Raw genomic sequence first — 21,058 nt, forward strand, 5'->3', positions numbered from 1 at the left:
ATCCTTTAGACCCAATGGCTTCTGGAGACTCCATGACCTGGCTACGCAAATCACACAAATACTATCAAGTAAATCTTGCAGTCCTCCAATTTTCTGATCCTATTACAAATTATTCTTAAGTTTCCACAGTTTTTCTTTGTCAGACTGCAATGCCATCACATTTTTTGTGTGTTCTACCAACAAAATTTCTTAGCAGATTACTGTACACTTTTTGAAAAAATCAACACATATTTTGAGTTTCTTCTGGAGATCCTTAATTATCAGTTTCTCCAAAGCTACAATTGTAAGATGTTCTTTCTCTAGCTCACCTAATCAGAATCATGATTCTTTTGATATAAAACAGAAACAGCTAAAAGAACATTGTAGTGGTAATATTTCCTGAGCCTGTTTTGCTCCATGTCCCACACTGGGTTTTGTTTATTTGAGTGTAAGTTCACAATATCTATGGAATTATTATTCCTGCTTATATTAAAGTAGAAATGGACGACAAAATAAGACCAGTAGAGGTATAAACTGGAAGCATCTTAACCTCACTTGTGTTGCTGTAGGTAAATGGAAATGGCCAAGCATTTTTATTCTAAGAGCTGCTGAATTCAGTCTTAAAAAGTTTTTATCTCTAATCTGATTTCAAATAATAAAATAATCCCTATATTTTACAAATTGTCCATATATAGGAGTTACCCATGTCTTTTAATAGGAATAGGTAGCAAAATGGTTAATTTTCATCATGCAAACAAAAACTGAGAATGAAATACAATTTACTAGTGGTTTCAGTGGCAGAAACACTTCAGAAAAAAATAGGGCTCAAGGCAAAAAACATCACTATACAACTTCAGAAGTTTCAAAATCATGAATTATCTTGATATTATCTTATGATTGATTTCAGAATTTCAGGCAAAATACTGCTGAGTGATAATTAGCATGCAGATCCTTTTTCCAAGTACTAGGTTCAGGCATGCTGTCTTCCAAGTTTGTTCTTTTTTTAAATGCTTATTGATACAGGAATCCAATATTTTAGTAGTAATGCACTATTTCTAAATAGTGCATAGATGATCTTGCATACATATTGCATTAGAAAAAAATTAAATGTTCATATACCTGTGTAAGTTAATCATAGCCAAGATGCTCTGTATTTCAAAGTCTCACTTGTGATAAATTATTTTTAGTAAAGATTTTTAGTTTGTTGGGTTTTTTCCTCCTTTTTTTTTGCTTCCTTTTCTTCTCTACCGACTTCTATTAAAGTGCTGTCTTGGTTCAGTGTCCTTTGAGTTTAAATATAAGATTGATTGCTAAGCGAATCGTCACATCCCTCCTGCCTAGAGATACAATAGAAGTCTTGAACACCAGTGCTCTGGTCTCATATTAAGCAGCTTTGAGTAGCATGGCAGAGCAGTTTCTCAGATAATAAAGACATACTTCTAAGTACTGGGATTTTCAGCCTATATTGGGAAAAGGGCTAGAAAACATGCGTCAAACTTTGACAGCTTTCTGCAGTGCTTTCCTGATTATCTTTTAAAAAGTAATTGCAAAAAGTACATTTAACCCCTGGTAAAACTATCAGAGGTCACTGGAAGGCATGAATTCCATGTAATGGAATGTTGTTGTTTCCTTTATTAACATCAAATACTTCATTAAAACCTGAGAAAAATTGCCTTCTGAATGGGTCTATGTTTCATTTCTATTTAGAGGACAAAACTGGAAATGAGGGCTTTTTAAAGATTTTTAACAGCATGGGAAGTAGTTACCAATACCTAATTATAAATAGGGAATGCCTACCCTTAGGTCGATGTTTAGACAGCCAGACTGTTCTTATACATGGTATTATTATTATTATGGGTAGAGCTGTGTGCTGCCTTCTACACCAAGGGCTTTATTTTATAAAGCAGATTCAATAAGCCCAAATAATGTGAATTTGCATCAGTTATGCTGACCTATTCATTAAGGAATCCAGTCTTTCAGAAAATCTATAAATGTAATATCAAGCTTTTAATCCAAAAACATTTAGTTTGTTTTCCTTCTCAATACTTTCTGTAATTTTATTCAAGATAAACACTTGATACTACTTTAAAAGAGCTGTTTTCAAACAAAGAATTTTGTTTTCATCAGAACAAAACATTGTGTTAGCTTAAACTAATTTTTAAATTTCTGAGAGAGATAACACCCTCCACGGTCCATTATTTACCCAGCTTCACCAGTGATGTATAACATTCCCTGCTAAGAATGTTGACATTTACTCGGTTTTATTTCTGTGATAGAGAAATCCCTAGTGGTTGTTATTGTGAGCAAAAATCATTTTATTCTGACTGTTAGAGGCTACATTTAGCAAACAATAGTGTAGAAGGAAGAGGAAAAAAGGTTGTCTTTGCACTGCCATTGAGAAAGCCAAGAAAGCCTTCTTTCCATTTACTTTTTGGAGGATGACCTAGCATACCAGCTTCCCCCAAATTAATTTCACATTATAGATGGCATTGCTTCACTAACATTGTATCCTACACAATGATTCAAACTATTTCAGTACAGTGGAGTTAATTTATTTCTTCAAATCACACAGCTGCTTCACAACTTTGTGCGCAGAGTAAGACACAGCAAGAGATGCTTAAATACTTGCATCTGTCCCTGATTAGCTATCTTGGAAACTAATTAAGCAATCAATAAACAGAACAAGTACAAGTCAATGGCATCTCTGATAAGCATGCATGATCTTAAACCTAAAGCAACATAGTTGTCAGCAATTACAAGGAAAGAGCTATACCATCCTAAGGTTCATTAAGATACACTTGTACAGCTATTAAATGTCCACCTACTAATAGATTTTGTACAATACATAAGGCGGGGGTGGGGTGTTGTCTTTAGCTTCACAGGTGTATAGAGTAAATTTCACTTAATCATCAATAAGAAATACCAGATGTACTCACATATAGATATGAAGCATAAACAAAACCATTTTTTCTTAAGAAGTGTTGAACATTCTTATTAAACTTAGGTCAGAAATTCTCAAGGCTTGGACCTGATGTATTTAATGTGTTGCTATGGAAGCATTATGTCTCTTTCCATTGCAAAAAATTATATGCCTGAACATGAAATGAATCTGACTTATTTCAATCTTTGAAGAAGTCCTGGCACATGAGTATGATGATGAGATTTTAAATTATCTGCTTATCTGAAAACATGTACAGTTGTTATTTTCAGCTAAGCAAAAATGAAGAATTTATCACAGCAGTTAATCTTATCAAGGATGTTATATATAATTACAAGACAAAATAAGGAAAAACCAATCCTGTCCTAATTGGAACCCTATTACTAAAATAGTGACAACAATCTTGCTGTACTTTACTGTTCCTCCTGCAGGATCCCACAGTGCCTGGACGAACCATAGTTGCTGCTGCCTCTTGAACTCTTGGATTACTGGAGCTGTACATTACTAGATGGGCTTGCACATCTGCATTATCCTTTCCACTGACATTCACCTTGTTACTTGAAAAGACAGGTTCTATTTCAACATGACCATCTTTAAAAAGAGTTAAGGAAGTTCTAATCACTTGCCTTTGCAATTAGGGTATTTGTGGAATGGTTCAACATTATTCTAAATCTGCTCCAGCTTCAGTGTTGGCAGAAGACCAGTTAAGTAATTTGAGCTTTTAAAATTCACATCCTTCCTGTTTATAAATAAAAAATGCAATCTGTGTATCTGCAGCTCAAAGTTGATGGGGTTTTACAGGTTCTTAGAACTGAGCAAGTACTCAGCTGTTTTAAGGAAGAACAACTTACCTATGTGTTTAAATGTGTGTCACAGGACACAGGAAAAGTATACTGAGACGGAGGTATCGTTAATACAAGAAACCTAGCATGTCACTTCCCTGAATTATTAGCTTCTAAAATTCTGATCTGAATGTTACATGTAATACTTTCTTATATTTTATACAGAAGTTAAATTGCCATCCCACTGATTTCAAAGGGAACGCTTTTTTAATACAGTTAATAAATGGATCAGGGTGACAATTCAGCAAGGTAGATAAGCATGTGATGGATTTTTCATCACGGTCCAGGTTAGCCACGTGTCTAATATCTGGGACAGTGGGAAAAAAACAGGACTTGCCTTTTGAAACAGAAGAGGCGATTGTCAGTAGGCAGAATGTAATTTTCCATGTTGGAATTTGGCCAGCACAGTGGGTGCTCTACAGTACAGCTCTTCCAAAAAGTATCTTCTGCTCTTTAATGACTACAAGCATCAGAAGGTTGGTTTTCTGTCTCATCTGAATTCTGGCAGGAAGCTCATGTGAGATCTCATCCAAAACACTACAATTTTCTGAAAGTTTCAAATGACCCAGATGTCCTTGTAAGGGATCATCTTTAATCACAAAGATTATTACTATTATTATGTAGTAATATATACAGTAGTAATAATAGTAATACATAATAGTAATAATAATAACAATAATGATAATAATAAATGTCATATTGCCAAATCTTCAGCCTTGAAAATAGTGCTTTTGCCAAGGCAACAACATGATTGATTTTCTATCGTTTATGTTCAATTGTGATTAAAAAAGAATTTGTCCTTTTGTTATTGATAAAGTATTACCCTAAGCTTATTGTCAAGGCCTATTTAAATGCAACATTATTATTTCATTATTTGACACTGGGGATATCAGCTACAACTGTCAACACTGCCAGTTTAACAGTGATAATAAAACTCTTTTTTTGCCTTTCATTTTTTGTTTGATTTTATTGATAAATGAACAATCCATTGATTAAAAAAATAAAAAGCACAAAACCCCAATCTGACAACTTAAAAGATGATTACTATAAATCTCATGTTTCTAGTTCTCCTTTCCTATTTTTATGTTTTTCCCTTTCTTATCCCAGTCTCCTCTAATTTCTTTATTTTCTTCAATTTTTTTCATTCCTCCTTACTTGCATCTCTGCTCTCAGACTTTCTTTTCTCCTTCCCTTCCTCACCTGCCTTTTCTATGACCGTTTCAAGTTGCTCATTTACGATTACTAAGAATCTTTCTTTAAATCAAAAAGGAAATGGAGATGTAGTAAAAATCAATAATATTAATTCTGTGGTTTTCTATGTGATTTCTTAATTAGACTAGATGACTGAAGTTTTTATTAAAAATCTATTACATCATCTGTTTGTATGGTACCCAGAAAAAACACCAGTTTGTTTACATAAATGCAAAGTGGAAGTAGCTCCACTGTTGTGGATAGAATAGCCCTAGTGTAAAATCAAAATAAAACCTGCAGTTTCACTGTTACTGTATCACTTGCAAAGACCTTGCAATCTCACATGAACTCTCAGAAAAACTTGCAAATCCAAGAAGCTACTCACATGGATGGTCAAATTCACTTAATTGTGGCTGCTGGCGTTTGTAAAGCTGCTCACCTGTGTAAATGTCTGACTGATCAGGATTTAATACATGGCATGACAACATGGCATGTCGACAGGGGCTGAAAAAATAGAAGGGTACATTGTAAACTAGGAAAATTACTGCAAAATCAAGAACACTTAGAGATTGAACTTGCATGTCTTCCCACCTTGTTGAACTGGTTCTTTAGTTTTTGACATACAAAATCCCGTACTTTGGATTGGTGGCTTTTACATACTGTGTTAAAAACAAAATTTGCAAAACTTTATTCCCTATATTGTCATGAATTTTGTTACCTTTGGCAAATTGCTTTTCCATATGGCCTTAACATTAGAATTCTTAATTATTAATTTGACTCCTAATGGTGAAGAGTCTCCTTGAAAAACCAGTTTTAACCCAGCATGGTAAGACATAATGGATAGGTCTTAGTCCCATAACCTGTAACACTCAGCAGGACATGGGCTCAAGCACCATCCTACAATTGCCTGTGCTATTTAATTATTAGCACAGTCCCTGACATGGTTTTGACCTGGGAAAACTAGCACTTTCCCAACAATTTCAAACATGGTTTGGGAGATGACGTATTGAAGGAACCAGTCAGTATGGATGAGACCTGTTTGACGGCAAAGCTTAGACCTGTTTCAGGAGAAAATCTAGCCCTGTAGGTGAAAATCAGGCTGAGCTTTGTGCCTATCAGGCCAGAGAGAATTTACTAGAATTGGAAAATCTTGAGGCTACCACAGTGCACATGGGCAGAGTTTGGTTCACCACAGTCAGCCAGATGAATGTTAGGGTGTTGAACAGACCCAATAAGGTAGGAGGTGCAGACAAGCCCTTTCATTCTGAACAATATTAAGGTGTAAAATATTTCTCAATATTAATGGCTTTGAAACCCCTTTCAGGGCCATAACTCTGTTTCTGTTTAAAAGCTGCTGCCCCTTTCTCCCCCAAAGACAAAACTTTACAGAGGAATATCACACTTGGTGCCATGTAGGAAGAAAAGGCCAGGATTACATTTTCTTTGCAGTCAGGGAGATATTTCAAATCACATCTCTGTTTTCACAAGAGTGCCTCAGTAAACATCTCTACGTTGTTCCAGAAAAGGAAAGGTGGTGGAAAAGGTTTCTTTCCCATTAAGGATTCACTCTCCATGCTATAATTAAAGATTTTTTTGTGCCAGAAAGAACAGCAAGGGAGTTGTTGTTCTTCATAACCAGTATACTGTAGTATGGTTAGGACTTTCACCTTCAGAGGAAAAAAACAATAGTCGTAAGTAGTAACCCAAATCTAACCCCTGTTTCAAATGGTTCTTAAAACTGGGGCAATAATTCAGGTCTTTCGCCCTTACAGGTGCCCCAAGCACTGAGCTAAAATGTCATGGTCACAGGGAAAGATACTCTTCCTATATGTGGGTGCCTGCTTTTTGTGCTGTAAGCACATTTTTATCATGCATATTCACCATACATTCTGTTATTAATTTTAATTATTTTCAGTATTAAAGGCCCATGACACTATTAGCTGACCATTAAAAGTCATCTATAGCTCATTATCAGTGATTAATCACCTGCTGTCTTATAATTAATGTTTATTAGGGGAACAGCGGTTTAATAGCTGTTCCATATTTTCTGTGCTAGTCAAGAAAACTTAAAAGGCAGTTATAGTGGACTCTCAGAAATTTCAGATGGCATTTTTTGACATTGACTTTTAAGTCTCAGGGAATAAACTGTCATTGAGAAATAAATTTACTAGCTGAAAAGGTGTAAAAAGGAACCTCACTAAAGACTTATTTTACTATAATGATAGTCACTGAAGCCTTAATAGACTAATTTCCCTTGTTGAGACTATGTAAATTTCCAGATGCCAAGATCAGCTTGCTATATTTGACTAATAGGATTGTGACCATCTTTCAGAATTGTGTATTCTCTTTTGTTACACATCTTGCTGGAAGAAACCAAGTTAATACTGACAGGCTCAATTTTAATTAAAAACTAGAGTGATCTTTCACTTTTTTTTCCCCTCTATTCTTATTTAGAAACATTCAGTTATTCCTTTTTTTAAAAAATATGGGCAAATATTTATTTCTGCAAATTTATGGTTTTGGTTGTGTCATAGTCAAAAGGATGAAATAACCACTGAAGTAATGGAATTAAGTATCACTTCAGAGTTTTTATTTATAGAAGTAGCTGCTCACCTTGAAACTAAGTTCAGTATTGAACAGTTTAGGGCATTTTGAAAACATTGATTCTAAAAATCAGTAATTTTTCAGTGCAGTTATGAATCTTGTTAAGTAAAAACTGCCATGATAGGTAAAGTGATCTCATCTGCTCTGATTTAGTCTCCATCTGCTCTCTTGAATGTCTGGGATGTGGGAGATCAGTATGCTACCACTATGGTAACAGATGTTTAACTTTGGAGGACTTCTGAACACACTGGAGCAGTGCAGTATCACCAGCTTGCAAAATATTGTGAAAATAATATATGTTTGATACTATGAGGGAAGCAAATCAGAAATCTCTACCTTAGCGTCCTTGATGTTCATATAAATTTATTCTCAATCCCTATTAAAACATACGAGTAACTCTTCCAAGAGATATATATTATACTGACTTTATCATCTGCAGGTGAACTCCCCACCTACTTGTTCCCACACGGAGATGAAAATTGCTGAGCCTCAGCTTCCCCGAAGCACACCCATCTTCCTGCTGGTCACAAGAGAAGACAAGTGCCATCCCTTGCAGATGCCAGCTCTAGCATTGTGAGACTAGTTAGGTTTTTCTCTTTGGTTACTTCTGGGAAGCTTTTCCACAACACCACTGCTTTAATGACCCAGTATCTAATTTTCCAAGAAAATATACTCTAGACATTTGTGCTACTGCCCAGAGTAAATTTTATTTCAGATGTTTTTGTTTTCTTTTTTTTTTTCTTTCCTTACAGTTTACATATACTCTTCTACCTACTCACAACAATTCTCTCCCTTCTCAGTCTCCAGTTTAAGTTAAATGAAACAACCCCTTTCACACTCACCTGGTATCATAGGTTCTGTCTCCCTGTGATCAGTTTTGCAGCCCTTTTCTGCACTTATTCCCATTTGAAATTGCATTTCTTAAGCAAAGGTATTGTATTTAAGATGAGGTCTTGCCTGTGGCTGGTCAGTAGGTACAGTTATACCCTTGCTCTGTTGAAAACATCTCTGATAAATTTTAATTACATACTTGTCTTTCCCATGGCTGAAAAATATTTGTGCCTGATAGTATTTCTGGGATGACCCTGAGGTCCCTTTCTTTCTCAGTGATCTGCTACTGTTAAACACCTAATTTATAATTAGACGTTTCATTAAGTAACCCCACGTTCCTGGCCTTGCCTTTTTACACTATTATACTTGAGGCCATTTCTATTACTCTAGTCTTCGATGTCATTCATTTCATTTATGGTGTAGCCTTGTGCTATTAGCAATCTCTATCAGATCTCAGCTTTTGTACAAGGGTTGTGGACCGGAACATTAATTAAAGCTGATTCTGGAGAACTCCCCATCGGCAGCTCCCTGGCATAGTAGTTTCCTGCACTGTCTTACCACTGTCCTATTCATTTTACCTTGGAAGTCCTAGTCCCCTTCCTCTCTTTCTAATATTTTTAATGTGACAGCAGTAGCTTTGAGCAAAAAATTTTAAGCAAGCACCTAAATTCCATAGCACATAATCAACTTAATACAGTTGCAGTATGCACATGTTGAAAGGAATTTTCTAATTTGGAGCAGATCCAAAATTGCTACGCAATAATGACAGACTTCCTATTGTTTCAGCAGTTTTGAGGATAAATCTATAGAGACCTGTGTTGTAGATGCTCCTAACAGTCATGTGCAACAACTCTTAGCTGTCAAATGTATACTTAACTGCAGTCTGCTCTAATGGCTTTTTCTCAGTTAAAAGCTTCTTAAGATCACTCACTGAGAGAATTCCTTTAGGCCTAAGAAAGGAGAGATACCACTTCTTAAGAAATATCCTGAAGATGCTGATACGTTAATAGCTTTTGATTCATTATTATCTGCATTTCAACAGGCACACAATTTAAATAGCAATACTATCACCTTGCATACCAAAAAAATATCTTCTGTCTTACAAATATGTGCAGAAAAAAAATCTACTATTTTTGGTCTTGATAGACAGTTTTGATATCAGTGAGTAAGAATGAAATTCTAATGTTCTTATAAATAATTTATATCACTGGTCTTCTACTTTAAATATAGAAAGTCCAAGACTAATCTGATGAAGTGAGTAATCTGAGACTTGTGACTTCTGCTGACTGATACGTACACAATAACTTGTACAAAAGTTTGCCTGGAATATGGTATATGGGTCACATTGGTGATATTACTTAATGCAGTAATATATATCTCATAAAAGCCTTCATATTAGTGTGAATATGTGGTTTTCTCAACATACCTTGTTAGTAAGATTGCTGTCTCTGGTCACCACACATGATCTCCCTTCCTTACAATGCAGTGAGTTGGAAGTGCAAAGTAAGGTTGTTTTCTGAATCAGAGGAGGAATTTCAGCCAATTTAACACAAGGGCATGGTTTGGCAAGACCTTTTGGTGCTTGCCAGGCTGCTATCAAATGTGATTGTTGCCTTTCACAGGCAGGAGGCAAGTTTATAGCCCTCTGCATGCTTCAGCTCCCACAAAACAGACAAAGATAAAAATAAAATGAGAAAAAGTTATTCTGCTTTATTATGATACTTTTCACTTTTCTTTCCCTCTGTTTTCTCTCTGCTTGCACAGGAAACGGTCAGCTAAATCCAGAAACATTTCTAGCTACCTGAAGTCTTAAATTGGGGATAAGGTTTAGAGACATCTGAGATTTCTAAGTTTTACCCACTGATTTCTTCCTTTTAAGTAAACTCAAGGCAATCTGAGAAATGTCAGATAGTTGCTGAAGGTTATTTTTACTATGAAATGCTAAACATTTTTTTTCCCTTCACAAACTGTTATTGCTTCTATAAGGAGGCTTAATAACAGAAGTGATTAAGAAATTGTGCAAAACTCTAAATTTATATGAGGCTATAAACATACAAATAAGCCTGCATTGTGTTGTATTGCCTGTGATATTTATGGTGTTTGAGTTTCACTTATCCTTAAATAAAAAGGAATTGTTAGCCCCAGTAGAAAGGAGATTCTGCTTAATCTTGAGAATAAATGGAGGGCTAGGGTTTTAATGGAGAAGATGCGCTTATTTGGGAGCTAATGCTGCTCCCAAGTCAAGTGTTAAGAACATTTTGACTCCAGGAGTAAGCCGCAGGAAACCTCTGTTCTGGCGCACAACCAGAAAGCTGAAAGGAAACTATTGCCCTCCTCACTTTAATTAAAAAAAGAGTTTAAATATAGCTACCCATGTATATTTATGAAGCAAGTAAAACGCACCGTTATGGCTTCTAAAGTTATAGTAGCATGGATTAAGGCCATAATACATTTATTGTATAAATTATATTTGATACTTAATAGTAGGTACTATGGGAGAACAGTGTATTATACAACACAATAATGGGCACAAAAACTTTATACTTTCATAGTCCTTCAGCTGTTCATAATTGTCAGCGATTACTAGTCAAGTCATCATTGCAACAGTTTTAGGAAGGAATAAATAAAAGATCATGTCCTCACTGTAAAAACAGGGAAACTGAAGCAGAGGAATGTTTTCACCTCTGACTTCTGTGGATACAAGCCTCATGTTACACGAGTAGCCCAGTTAGGACTGATTTTTCATATCTAAGCACTTAAGAAAATATCCTATAATTTTCTTTATTCATTGCTAGATTAGAATAACAGTTAATGTATTTTGCCTTGCTATCCTACTAAAAATAATGGCAAGATGAGGAGTAGAATTAACCCTTCTGCCAGTCTTTGTGCTCTGCTGTTCCTGTGGGCCAGTGAGCTTCTTGCAATGGACAAAATGCTATTATTATCCTAATGAGATTTTAGGTGTATAAAGTCAGTCTCGGCTAAAATTTTCCTTGGGGATTCCTCTTGCTCTGATGCACCTTTCTTGTTCACTTTGACTGCTCTTGAAGATGGTTATTTACAAGTTAGCCTATTCATGTTTTCAAGGTGAAATTCTAGTTTCACAACCATTTTGATTTAATGACAGAAATACAGACAATTCCCTGAGTCTCCATGGTAAAATACTGCTCTGTCTGATTGTAGAAGAGAACTCTTATTTCAGGAATTAAAATTCCAACAAGTGCCAATCAGGGTCAGTAAAAAATTAAAATAATCCATTTCTTGCTCAAAAAGGCAGACTTTATCCGTGTAATTATATTCAGGACTGACTCTGTGTGGAATAAAAAGACAATGATTAAAATTCTATCCTTCTTGTTAATCTTTGTATCAGTCCTTTCTCTATTATAAGGTGGGTTGAATATATCATCTATCACATGTTCACATATTTCCCACAATTGAATGAACACAAATACATAGAATTAAATTTTCATCCTCAACATGTGACTGGCAGTCATGTTTTGCAACACAGATTTCTAGTACTTCTATTCTTTTCCAGACAAAGAAAAATTCAACACTAAAATAGATCTAAACTGTTGCAGATTCAGTATCAGTCTTTACTCTGCCATCAAAGTATTATTTTTTTAAAAGGTTTTCAAGATTTTTTGATTTAGATACACATGGCTTATAAAAATCTAATGTTAGATAGGAACTAGCTTCACCTGAGAAGCCCCTGCAACATTTCGGAAAGAAAAGCTACTGCATAATTCTATAAGCATTGGCTGACATGGTGTGACTATTCCAGTCAGAGAGGTTATCAGAAAGTGATAGCTGAACTTTTTTACAAATATTTTCTTTAATCTTCTCTCTATTTTATATTTCTAAATTTAAACTTTTAAAAATTCTATGTTTCTTAAACACTTTTGCTGTAGTGTGGGTTTTATTAAAATTGTATTTAGGAACAAGAGAAGGGAACAAGATTGGTGGTTAATGGTAGGAATAAAACCAGCCAGTAATATTCAATAAGAAAAGCTATTCCAGACCAAAAAGACTAATCAAAATGAATTATCAAGAGGAAAACCCTTGTCATTTTTATAACAATATCAAAAGGCACACTAATATTCAAAGCAAAAGCAGCTCTGTAACAGCCAGTAGCACTATTACATCCACACATGAAACTCCCTGGCCCTGCCTTTCCATGTCCATGTTGTCCTGTAAATTTATGTTCTTTATAAACATGAGACAATGCGACTGTATGACAATGTATACTGTATAACTAGGTGCCAAAATCCCATATTCGAACCAATTGTTATTTTTTAACTGAAATAGTCTTTTGGAAATTTATGACTAGATATGACAAGTGATCCTTTGAAATTATAACTTTTAAAGGGAATCTGTAAAAGAGACCTGGCCAAGCTTTTATGTGCTACCCTTGAGATTCATCTTCTTGTGTCTTAATAAATCTACCAGAGGAAGTGTGCAAAAGTGCAGTACCAAGCCTGAAGCTATATTACCTAAGATTCACTGGGCCTGCACAGCATGAGAAAGGGAAATTATTACTAAAGATAAGGCTAATGAGCAATGATTCAGGCGAACAAAGAAACTCCACTGTTGCAAATCATAGAATCATAGAATTGGTTAGGTTGGAAAAGACCTTTAAGATTATTGAGCTCAACCATTAACCTAACACTGCCAAGTCCGCCACTAAACCGTACCACTAAGGACTACATCCAAATGTCTTTTAAACACCCCCAGGGATGCTGACTCCACCACCTGTCTGGGCAGCCTGTTCCAATGCTTGACAAACCTTTTGGTGAAGAAATTTTTCGTAATATCTAATCTAAACCTCCCCTGACACAGCTTGAGGCCATTTCCTCTTGTCCTATTGCTAGTGATTTGAGAGAAGAGACCAACACCCACCTCACTACAACCTCCTTTCAGGTAGCTGTAGAGAGTAAGAAGGTCTCCCCTCGGCCTCCTCTTCTCCAGACTAAACAACCCCAGTTCCCTCAACCTCTCAAGACTTGTTCTCTACACCCTTCAGCAACTTTGTTGCCCTTCTCTGGACACGCTCCAGCACCTCAATGTCCTTCTTGTACTGAGGGACCCAAAACTGCACACAGAACTCGAGGTGGGGCCTCACCAGTGCCGAGTACAGGGGCATGATCACCTCCCTGCTCCTGCTGGCCACACTAGGCCCTTTGAGTATGATTTAGAGGTATTTGCCAGACCAGGCAGAAACAGGAAGAGTCCAGACCATTTTCACTGCTTTGTCATTTTGAATGTCCACTCTAGTTTCAATGAAATACAATGAGCTAGCACTAAAGGAAAAGGAGAAATACAATGAGCTAGTGAGAGGAAGCACTTCAGAACAGGCATTGTCTTGTTGCTCAGTGGGAAACCCAAACTCAGGTGTTTTCACCCTGGCATTCTAAGGTAGCCACATACATCAGTTTCGATTTGTGATATTCAAGGCTACTACCCTCAGTATTGGGACAGATGTCAGCCCCTCTCCCTTTCATCCAGTGAATAATAGAGTAGTTTTATGAAGTATAACATCTTCCAAAAGGAGAGAGGAAATGCATATCCACAAAAAAGATGTATTATTAAGGCAAAGTTACGCTACAGTGGCAAAGTGGTCTTATTGACTGCATTTTGTATCAATTGTTCTTTGTCTTTCCATTTAAAAAAGTAAAAGTTTTTGGTGCAATTTAGTTAGTGTTCTTTTATTTTTCTTTGCACATGTGTATTCATGCTGTATCGTGCTTTATCCTCCATACTGTCTAGAGCAGAAATCTCGGGTTTAGCTGAGACCTAAGTAAGAATCAATCATTTACTCTGCAACCTGAGGGTGGAAGCACTGATCTGTGACATGAGTTGCCCCAGAACTGTGCCTGTTTGTAAGATATCTGGGATGGAAAATGAGAGTCTCAACTGAGCAGGTCTAAAACATTCACTTAATTCTCCTGTATTTCATGTAAAAGGAAACTTTCCAACCAATTGACTGGCATCTCTTGTGCATTTCTTAAACACCAGAATTTTCCTGACATCATTTTTTATAAGCATCATTATGTTCTCCCAATTTTTTTCACTTGCAAGAAGCTGTTGATAAAATGCATCATTCAGGAAGGTCCATCATTGTAAATAAAAACCCTTGTACCCTTATTCTCCTCTTATAAAAATCAGAGGTCATTTAGCACAGGATCTGAGCTCACTTTTATATTAAAAAAAAGTATTTTGTTGAACATGATGTAATTATTTTCACTTTGATTTTTTTATTCTAAATGAAGCCCACAAACATTATCTGATTTTCACATTCAATTAATAAAATAACATCAAGTCACTGGGCCTCTATTAAGTTGATGGATTTCTTTGTTAGATATGGAGATTTGCTTATGAATAAGCAAATAGGTAAGGTCCTTTTTTTATCTGCATCATTGAAATCTTGAATTTAGCATTCTGATATAAACAATACTTGGTATAAATCTCCATAGATAAAGGGTAGGATTCAGCTCACAAATTAAGACACTTAAATTAGGTGTCTACATGTAGGTACTTGTTTATGTACTAGGTGTCTAAGTACCCATTATACACAGACTAAGGAGCTTGGAGGTATATTCACATCATCTTACAGCAGACCTACAGTTTGTCAACGATTACATCACTGTTGGGTATAAAGACAGTTTAGAGAAGATGTTTTTATGTGATGCCTAGTGAAAGATTCAGTTGCTTAAACTTAGGTATATAGTGCCATAGGAAACATCTGGAGCATCCTTCCTGCATCCTAACCCTGTTCCAGAAGGGTGCAGCTCCCTCATAGCTCCATATTTGCTGGCATCTATGTGCCTTAGCAATCTCAGATGTCTCAAGATTCCTATGTTCAGGCAAGTAAATTCAAACCTATATCCAGACATCTTGACTTGAGTGTCTTAATCCACAGGGTGACTCATCTTCAGTTTGACTAAATTTCTACCCTTTGATTTACTCTGCATATGCAGTTTTCCTGCAGACTTTCTTCCATGAAAGATTTCTCTCATTTTATATAGTGGTGAAGTGCTGAAGGCTAACAAAAAACATGTGAAATATATAGTTGCTACCAATTTTCTCAGATAGACCAATGGTGAAATAAGGTTCTTGTTCTCACCCTGGAAATGTGGGAGTTCCAATTAAAAAAAACAAAAAACAAACAAACAAACAAAACCCAAAAAAAACCAAGAAGGCAGCAAAAATCCCCCATCAGCCTTCTGATGTCCATCAGACTTGCACATTTGTTTCACTTATGCTTTTTTTCACCTCTGCAAATATACCTGGGAATAGGAGGACATATTATATCCTTCTCCACCCTCACACTAGTTGCCTGGGTTTTTTTTCTTGTTGACAAAAGTCCTCTGAGTCATTTGAGATAAGACCATGACATAAGCACAACCTGTCACATGAGACTACATCCAGTCATTTATACATTCAAAGGATTATAAATAGCAGAAAAACACAGTGTGCTTTCTTGTAAGAGGAATATGTTTCAAGTCTGGGTTTTGTTTTGTTTTGGTTTTTTTTTTTGCTATGTGGTGCTGTATTTAGGATATTTTTAAGTGTTTCTATTTTAAAATTATTTTCTATTTTTCTTGGTTTTTTACAAATTGGTGTCCCTTGTAACGTTTTGTGTGTTTAACAGGAGGGCTGGGTGTTTTAACATCTTTGCTGTAAAATCTCCAGCATCTATTTCTACTGCTTGAAACAAGGTAGATAGTGCTGTGGATCTGAAATTCCCAGGGGCTGGGCATGATGTTATCCTTCAAAACTCTATTTAGAGGACAGAAAAACACAGGAAATTAGAGTCCTCTTTCCTGATTACTAAGTATGTCTTAAGCATTTGTTTCCTAATCTGAACAGTTCATTTATTTTGTTCATTTTTTATTTTTAAATAGGGGGCTATTTTACAAAATGCCAAGGTCAGTATTACGATAACAAGAAGAAATGAGTTTTACTGCTTCTAACACCATTTATGTCCTCCTGTACTGCAGAGGATATGACATTGTACACCAAAAAAAAAATCTTATTCAAACAGACATTTTCTGCTTTACTGCTTGACTTTCTGTGAATAAGTAACCTTTCACATTGCAAAAAATTTTGTGGCAAATTCTTTCTCTAAATAGGGTTTATACATACTACATGTCATGCTACAAAAGCGAAAGTGAATAAGAGGGAGAGAGATTGCAACCTGTCTTGTAAAGGTGTATCAGTAGAGAAAAAAAAAAATCATATATTTGTTATTGCAGTTCATTATCACTGCTGTATTACCAGTGGTGAATATTGTTACGTACTAAATAATGAAGTCTGGAGATTGTACTTCTATTAATCTAAGATACTGTTGAATCTTGTTAAGTGTTAATCTTGTCTTCTGTATCTGGAACATATTATCATAGTGCTTGAAAGATCAGTAGACATTTTTGTCTTTTTTGCATATGCAGAATAGTCTGCAGGGTTGAGTTTCCCATGCTGAGGTAGAGAGCTACTGCAGTGCACACACTTTCATGACAAAGCAGCATACCATCCTAACATATAATTCACTTGTGGTACACTACCACAAGACAATATTGACTTGAAATGCCGAGGATGATTAAAAGAAAACTGGACCTTCACAATTCAAACTGAAACTAGAAAGCCAGCTGTGGTATGCTTTGAAAGCAACTTTCCTTATGTGTAGCCGGGCTCTTCAAAGTTTGTTGACCCCCACATCAGCACAATTTCTTAAATTGAGGAAAAATATTAAAGGGAGATGTACAGTCAGACTACAGTTATCCAAGCACCCACAGACGAAATCAGATACATAATAGTATGTAAGACTCAGCTGATATGAACTGAACACAAGTGGGAACTATGAATGTAATATAATCAGATATTTTGACATTCTGCTATTGGTCTCACTTTGTCTAAGTACTTTCAAAAATGAAGCCCTTGAATGTTTTTAATGTAAATTGCATCTCAGAGAGAAAGTGGCAGCCAGATCCAGAAGAAGGGTCACAAAGTGAGTATGACAGAATATATGTATCTACACTCAAAGCAGTTATCAAACCTTGATTGCTGCTTCTCGGATAACTGAGAACTCCTGTAACTAGATCTGGTTTCAAAATAAAAACCACCAACCATGAAACCACCATAAATGCCTCCAGCTCTCTTGTACCCTGCCTCCCACAAGCAGCCTAGAAGCACACTTCCCCTTGTTCCCAGAAACTCTATCAAAAGTAACTCCTGTGTTTTGGAAGAACGAGGATTGAAATTAGAAACAACAACAACAACAAAATTAACAACAATAACAATAATAGTTATTATTATTCCCATGTTCCTATGGCCAGTGTCCTTACATAGGATGAGGTAAGTGTAAATTCCCTGCCAATATTGGGCCAATATCTTGGCTTTCTTTCCTACAAAAAGTTTGACCAGATGGTCTTTTGAGGTCCCTTCCACCCTGGGCTAGTTCTGTTCTATTCTATTCTAGTCTAGTCTAGTCTAGTCTGTTCTTCAACTTCAGTTTTTTTTGTCAGAAGTTAGTGAATAAAATGCATTACCAGTGTTTTTTCTAAGCTTCAATTCCTGAATTCAGAGAGTGCCTACCTACAATTCTGAATGAGGCCTAGGAGAGAAATGAAACTTAAGATAAATTCCTCTATCTTTGTGGCTGCCCCAGTGGGAAGCCCTGCAGATCATAGAGTATTTCTCTGGGATGATTTTTATGTGTCCCTTTTTGAGGCATCTAACCAAGGGGAGCCATGAGACCTGCAGTTCTCCATCATCAACATCCAGCATCCTATACTGGGAAAGAGGCTGTGCTGCTCTTTATTATCTCTTTGGCTGCATCTAGCCCTGTGCTTAAGTCTTCTCAAATGCTGCCCAGGGAATATTTACTCTGTGCATTCTGGTTTTGTGCAATGGAACTCGCCTCAGTCCTTAGTCCATGTCTACGTGGTGAGCCTTCAGCACTTGGCTGAACTGCAAGTGTCCTGCTTGTGGACTTGACGGACTGCACAATGGCTCGGCGTGGTGTAGCCCATAAGTGCACGTTTCTTCTTGACACACCACTGCACCAGAGGGTGACTGCACACTGCCAAACCTCACAGGGGCATTGAGCCAAGAGCTGTTCACACAATTCATACATAGACCCAGCCTTAGGGATTTCAAAAACGTTGACCAACAGGATCCATTTCATGTTCTTCTCTTTCTTTTCCTGCCATGTCATTTCCTCCAAGAATAAGCCAGAGCTATGGCTTATTTTTGGATAACAATATCTCATATCTTATGTTAAGGCTCTTAGCAGAATATTTCTGAAAATTATGGTGGCAGGGCCTGGAGGCTGAGGAAGTGGAACCATAAACAACCAATAATAAAAAGCAACACATGACTTCTGGTAATAAAATATAAGAACAGAACACTAAGTATCCTAAACCTTATAAAGTTTTTTCAGGTATTATTCCTTTTGCACTTTACTGCATCAGTTAAATGGCAAGGAACTTATTTCAAGAAAAGATGTATTTTTTTCCTGTAGAGTGCATTTCAATTTCCAAGAAATCTCAAATAGCTTCAAGTTGTGAATTCCTAATCATTGATTCCAATATTTTTCAATCATAACCCTAAATGAGAACTCAGATTATTTTGGTGGTTATAGTATGCTGTGATGCAGGGAACATAATCATAAAAGCAGAGGTACACTCTTACTCTGGGTCTGAATTTTAATAAATGGTTTCAGCAAAAACATATTCATTACCATGATAGTTGTTTTCCCTTCTCTACACTAAACTCCAGAACTGAACTATTAAATAAGTCAGTTTATTGAAATACTGAATTTATCCTACATTAAGCCAAAAATGTTAATTGCTCCCAAACTAAGTCAAGTATTCTATGAAGTCTTGTTTCCCCATAAACAGATTTCCCATAAATTTAACAGACTACTTTATTCTCATCACAAGAGCACACTAGAGGAGAAAGAAAGAGAGTCACAAAATAAAGGTGACTTTTATTGTTGGTTTTAGCTAGCTGTAAAATTATAATACTACCTCTCTATTAATATACGAGGCAGTAAACACCTTCCACAAGAGTTCTAAGAGCAAAGATTTTATACAACAGCCATTACCACCAACATTTAGAAGTATATAAATTATAATGTAATTATGTAACAGATTGGTAAGATAAAGAAAGACTCTTCACAACTACAATTTGTTAGATTGAGATCTATAATATAGATCAGATACACATGATAGAAGTAACACAGATTTCCTCTTAAATAATGGTTTGATCTCCCCGCTAGAAATCCTACATCCACAGACACTGAAAAGCTACAATAATATAAAAGTATAAGTTGTGTCTGTGTAATTTTTAAGCTGAATTCTGAACACATTTATGCATGTGTCAAACTTCTAAAAAGTTACTAGAGTGCTCTTCAAAATTAAGTACACAGAGTCCTACTGATCAGTAAAATTATGTGTTCAAAGTTCAGTACATGAAGACAGCTTTGTGCATAAAACTCTTCCAGAATATCAAAATGTTTTTGTAGGTTTGAGATGAAATTTTCTCACAGATTCATAGCTCTGTGAATATTATATATTTTAGTGTAGCTCCATCCAAAAATCACAAGAACTGTTGTCTTTTACTTCAGCTTTGCTTATTTTGATCGTTTATTACACAGCTTTACAGTTTTAACCAGATTCTTTTGAAACAAATTGTTTTCATTGCTGTTTTATGTGTAAGTTCTACCATTATGGATCATTACTACTTCTATGAAAATTATCAATAAACAAAGACTAGTTAATTGGTGACCACCCATATTTTTCAAATAATATTGTAAAGATGTCATAACAGTGAAGTTGTGTTGCTTAACTGAACTAGATTTCTTTACATAAAAAATAATTAGAGTGTTTGATACATGTTAAGTAGATTAAAGAAGTCACTTTGATGGTATTCAACCATTGCTAATCAGTCTGTACTATTAATTAAAACTTAATGACCCAAATCTTTCTGTTATTGACAAAATGTAGTTTATAATTACACAGGAATTTAAATAACATGGCTAAAGTAATGCTAAAAGGGCAAAACCTCAACAGTTTTCTTACTCAGAGAATTAAGTAAGATTTCATAACTAACTTGTCCTTTTAATTAATAACAAACCTGGTAAACTTTCTCCTTGCTTGATAAGGTTGAGCACTTTATATACTTTTGTAAATCAATCCGGCACAAATACTCTGTGGAATTTTAGTCTATACATTGCAGATACAATGGAAAGTGTTTTATAAGTCATTGCTTAAGTGGCCACCAGGTCATAAATTTCAATTCAATTAGCTTTTTAATCTAACATATTAAGTCTTGCAGTCTAGTCTTAATGTGCAATAACATAATTCTTTTACATATTAATTATATTGTTTCTATTAGAGAAAAACAGGAGATACTGCCCTTGAAAACAGCTGTTAGCCACTACTCTAGACAATAGTGCAATGTTTAAGTCAAGATTTTTTCTAGTTGTATAGTCAATGTGAAGAATGAGACAAAATTGTTTCCATCAGGTCCTGTATTTTCACTACATAACACTTTCAGGGTCTGCTCCTATGATGTGTGAGGAGCCAAACTGAGAAGGAGCTCACAGCTCCTGCCTGTGACCTTCAATACATCTTATTCTTTTAACTTGTTATTGCTCCCTTCTTCCAGACGCTAC

At 35.7% G+C, this 21,058-nt stretch overlaps 1 protein-coding gene across 1 annotated transcript in view; it reads right to left on the bottom strand.

Moving 5' to 3' along the window:
• Positions 1-21,058, bottom strand: part of RALYL (RALY RNA binding protein like) — a 395,931-nt gene that overhangs the window by 323,294 nt on the left and 51,579 nt on the right. The gene's annotated exons all lie outside the window — the stretch shown is intronic.

Source organism: Phalacrocorax carbo, chromosome 2 (assembly GCF_963921805.1).
Source record: "Phalacrocorax carbo chromosome 2, bPhaCar2.1, whole genome shotgun sequence".
Lineage (NCBI taxonomy): Eukaryota > Metazoa > Chordata > Aves > Suliformes > Phalacrocoracidae > Phalacrocorax > Phalacrocorax carbo.